Here is a 5,092-nt window from a genome sequence, read left to right on the forward strand (position 1 = left end):
TTGCGTCAGCATGGAAATTGGAGCCTAACAATGTTCATTTTGCTATTTCCTGCTGGTTTTAACCATCCCATTTGCACAAAAACCCATTCAGACTTCTTAACAGTGCTATGAATTTCTCCAGAGGGAAAACAGGAATTATGTTGTGGTTACTTGTACAGTAGTTTGGTTGTTTTTGCTTCCTGGACTCTTCTCCCTGACTTGGGAATTGGTCAACAGTATGTTCTCTTCTGAAATTAGATTAAGAAATTACTTTTTCTAAGACCAAGTCATTTGGCATACTACAGGGTTTGTTTCTGCCAAAGTGTAGCTGGCTATGGCAGTTAACAGAGTTTCTTTTGAGGTTACTTTGCTAATACAGTTGTTCTAGGAAGCTCTGTTCCTTTTCTTTTTCCTATCATGTTAAACAAGTTCCCCCAAAGGACTGGTTATTCCAAAAGCAAAGACTGTTCAGGTCAAGAAACGCTCTTTCTAAAGAACCTTAACTTCTGCTGTGGCTCTCTTACTTGGGTAGTAGTTCCTCTACATTAACCTACTGTCTGAGCCAAAAGGAACACAAGCTGCTCTTGGACACAAGAAAAAATTCACTTTCTAGTGGAGCTGATGGTCCTCAAAGAGTTGGAGTCCTGCTGGTGGGATGATCCAGCTTTCAGATTGTGCTCCAAAACTATGCATTTGCTGTTTCTTCCTCAGCTGCTGAATTCTTTGCTGCTTTCAGTCTCATCTGGCAAGGAACAGGGCCACATAAACATTTCATTCAATGGCCATTGCCTTCCCCAACCATTATTTTAAGAGTGGAAATATATTTAAGGAATAGCCATTGTCTAACAGCAGAGCTAGGGAGTGTGGCCCTGCAGAAGGATGAAGTCTGTCCAGATGGTATGAGATACCGAGGTTTTGTGTAAGGCAGAGGAAAAAGATTTGAGTTTTGGGGAAATATGAGAAAGAAAGATCAACATATCTGGGAACCAAACAGATTCTGCCACTTTGTCTCTTCAGCCATGTTCAGACAATGCTGCATCAACTGCCAGTATGTCATACTGGGATATATTTCAGATCATAATGATAAAAATCAAATGTTGAGCTATACTGAAATCACTAACTGAGATTCTGGTTTAATGGGGAATCAGTACAAGGCTCACATTCTGAAATACAGATTTAAAACACCAGACAGCTTCCCTGGCAGATCCTCTGGCTCTGTGAGAGTGAAATATGTGTGAATCTGAATGCCATCATTTTTTTCTTTCTGCAGGCTGCTCGTTTTTTGCATCACCACTGCAGTGATGACTGCATAAATATTCTTCACTCTTCATTATCATTTACTTCAATGCCCAAAGGGAGAGTTTTATTGAAAAACTTGAAAAAATAGTTAAGGTGTCTGTAGAACATAGAAAATGTACCTACATGTGTGGTGGAGAAATCATTCACTAAATATTTATGTGCACATCTCTGGACAGTTTAAAAGCTGAAGGGATGAGGAAGACAGTCTGTGGTTTGTGGGGATTTTGTTTGGTTTGGGTTTTGTGGAAATACACCTTTTGGTATATTCTAGAGATCTCTTATTTTGATTTGTCTGTGTTATTCCATGTTTGAACAGGACAGCTATCACACTTCTTTCTGTAGGTCCCTTTGGAATTAAGAGAGGTTTCACAGTTGGAGACTATGAAGCTCACTGAAATGACTACTGAAAAAAAAAACCCCAACTGCCTCTGAGGTGAAACAATAAAATCTGTAGGACTCCTCTTGTTTACTTCAATGTTCTATGGACTGGAAACGTGGTGAAGATACACAATGCAGTGAAGAAAAGCCTCAGAGGAATCCTGCGGTCTTTATGGCATGTCCTACCATGCTAGTGATGAAAGACAAAGGCTTCTTATTTGCATACACTAATTTGCAAGGAAAATAGAAGTTCTGCAGCTATTTAGCATATTTAAGGACAATCAACCTGGAAATCTCTTTGGGGGCAGGAGGGGCATGTCCCACTGTTTCTTGGGAAAATGGTTACTAAATGCCACTGTTATTTATTAGCTACTATGCCTTTTACCCTGCTCAATGTTGCCTTCCTATCTGCTGGCTGAAAATATTGCAGAGCAAACTCTTGGAGACCATCCTTAGGCAGTTTTGTAACCCTCCTTTGTACCAGATGGTTAAGCAGAGCTTTCTCTTAACACCTTTCATCATGAACCCTCATTATGAGATTCACCTGATCTTTTTTTTTTTTTCCCCCCCGATGCAGCACTCAGCTGGAAAGGAGAGGATAAGCCTATATCCCTTGAAAGGGGGGAGTTGAGAACGGAAAGGAATCAGATGGGTGGGAGTAAGGAGGGGAGAGATCTATGAAATGTAACACCTGTTTTATTGTTGTGATTGAGAAACTACTCTGGAACATTGCCAGTGCAGGCATAATCAATCTACACTCAGGCACAAACCAAACAGTACAGCTGACCTGATTAATTCAATTTTTATTTTATTTTTGTATCTGGAGGCACAGACTGAGAAACAAAACTAAAACATGTGAGGAAAGCTAATTTTTCCTTATTTTTCCTTGCATTTTCCTTTATTGATGACTTTTTTGTCTTATTTCCTAGCATAATGATCCTGTTACTATACCTTTGCTTCTTATTATCTGTTAATAAGCTAAATTACATCTCTTTCAGTGGTGCTTTTGCTAAGCTTACTTTACAGCCTAGCTTGTGCATCACATACTCTCCAATCAGCTGACGAGACAATGGTGCTCATTCTCTGTCTCCACCGTTGTGTTTCTGCATGCTGACTGTGTGCCCTCCTCCTCCTTGCCTTCCTATGGGCACAGCACCAAGAAGTGAAACTTGCCAAGATGCTCAGCATAAACTCTTTGTTCTTCAGTTCCACTGAAGAACTGAACTGTTCTTCAGTTTGAACTGAGGTTGGATTCACTGCTGGCTGTCATCATTAGCAGCTGTGTCCCGCTGTGAAAGTCCAGCGTGCGGATGCAAGCACTCGGCTGCTGAGAAATTATGGAGTGTGGGTAGACCCCTTAGAAGTCACCTGGAGATACTTACCTGAGGGGGAACACTGTGCACTAGCCCTGTGCAGCCCTGATACATACCAGGCACAGCAGAATCCAGTCACACTAAAACTTAGTTTCTTAAGGAACTGCGCTGCAGTGTGTCTGGGTCTCCTCCCTCTGCCCTTTCCTCTTCCCTCTTCTCTCTCTGACTGTTGAACTCTCAGGCTAAAGTTAGCTGAAGTTTGAAAAGGGATAGAAGTTTAAAATAGGATTAGTTTCATTCCTTTCCATTGCAATGCCGATGGAAGATAAAGACCCGAATAAGTTCCCAAAGAAAAAAACCCCAAACCATTGGGCAAAATTCAACCATGTGATACTGTATTTGAGAGCATGCAGGTGGTCAGTCCTCCAGTGTTCAGATCAGTCAGTAACCAAATACCTAAGTCTGGCATAACTGCAACACATGCCATCTCTCATACACAAGATAAAGAGGGCTTTGATGTTGATGTGGGAATGAGAGAGGTTTAAAGGATGCGAAGAACCGAACTGACCGAAAAGTAATCTTCCCTAGTTCATGGGACAATTTTTACAGTTAGTGATGTGGAAAAGATCTGCTCCTCTGCAAGCAACTGCTGTATATTACCAAATATAATTTACCCCCTGGAGTAATGCAGCTTATCTCTTTTTGCCTTCATGGTGTGGACCCTCTGTGGATATTATTTATTTCATGTTGTTTTGCCAGAGTAGGAGCAGCTAGCTTGCAAGCTCTTTGGTTGCAACACTTCTGGTTGTAACACTTTGCCAATGGAGTTCTGTGGGAAGCATCTTCTATATTTCATATATGAGAGTAGAAAGGGAAATTCTATATCTTGGTTCACAGCCCATGCTACAGGTTTACTGTGTTCCAGTCAGCTAATAACAGATTGTCTTGGTGGTTTACATTTTTTTTTTGTTTGTTAATAAATATGTGATTAGGAAACTGTATGGTATACTGCTTCTTCCACACTCTTCCTGAAACAGATTTAGTTTGAAGCGTTACAGAAACAACTTCTGTCCAAAACCAGCCAGAATGACAGTGGACATGGAAAATCTCATGAGCTTTGGCAGTCAGGTAATGCCACACTGTGACAGCAAATCACGTATGTGGTTTACATGTAAGACAATTGTATATTTTCAGTTGCTAGCAATTTTTATTATTTTGGAAACAATCTGTTGCTGTGTATTTTCATCATTTTAACCAACGAAGAAAGATGGTAATGTATGATTTTGTCTGCAAACAAAACTATTCTGAATTCACTGTCAGATTTTTGTGCCAGGTTAACAAAAATTTTGCTTTTAGCAGTAAATATCATTTAACAGCATTATCCAGTTTAATCAATTCTAGTTACTCTCCAGCATTTATAATGCATTTACTTTATATTATACCTGAAATATCTGATTACAGCTTATTATATCTTATTAAATTCTGTAATACAATAAGCATTACATGCTTATTTTGAACAGTGACACAAATACTTGCTGTCAGTGTGCTCCTGCAGTATCCTGTTTTCCATGCTTCCTGCAGTCCTCATCATCAGTGTCAGGCAGTGTTCAGGCCCGGGGAGGTTCACAGGAGAAAGGATTCAATTACCCCTGAGTCACAGAAGGGAAAGCACAGAGTTCTGACCACCGGTCAGCATTGTGCTGCTGCACACGGTGCTAGGACTTCACAGAGGACACACGCTAAGTCACAGAAATCCAGATTAGATGCTAAAGGTCAGATAAACCATCTGTGTTATTAAGGGATGAGTTTAAGCTTAAATGGAGGGGGTTTGCCAATAGTATCATTAAAGCCTTTAAGCAAGCAGAAATTGAGGGAGAATGGCAGAAGCTGTTACAGAGATGGTGCACTCTCTCTGTAATTTCAGCCTGCAGATTGCTCACAGATTGCATGGGGCTGTCTTGGTTCATATTTGCAGTGGAGCAACTGGTGCAGGGAAATTCCCTTTCATGTACTGATCATGATTTGGTTTTAGACTACCTGGAAACAGTTCACAGTGTTTGTGAACAAACCTGGTTGTAACAATGCAGGACTCGGGAGGAAAATGTTTGAGAATAGCAAAAGGC

At 40.6% G+C, this 5,092-nt stretch overlaps 1 long non-coding RNA gene across 1 annotated transcript; it reads right to left on the reverse strand.

Annotated features, from left to right (window-relative positions):
- Nucleotides 1-2,547: 2,547 nt before the first annotated feature.
- LOC147654927 (uncharacterized) lies at nucleotides 2,548-4,618 on the reverse strand. Its single transcript, XR_015283465.1, has 3 exons — nucleotides 4,502-4,618; nucleotides 3,086-3,221; nucleotides 2,548-2,983 (listed from the first exon to the last, which is right to left on the reverse strand). It is a non-coding gene; the product is annotated as an uncharacterized LOC147654927 (long non-coding RNA).
- Nucleotides 4,619-5,092: the final 474 nt, after the last annotated feature.

The sequence above is a fragment of the Cyanistes caeruleus genome, chromosome 2 (assembly GCF_971803275.1).
Source record: "Cyanistes caeruleus chromosome 2, bCyaCae1.hap1.1, whole genome shotgun sequence".
NCBI classification, from domain to species: domain Eukaryota; kingdom Metazoa; phylum Chordata; class Aves; order Passeriformes; family Paridae; genus Cyanistes; species Cyanistes caeruleus.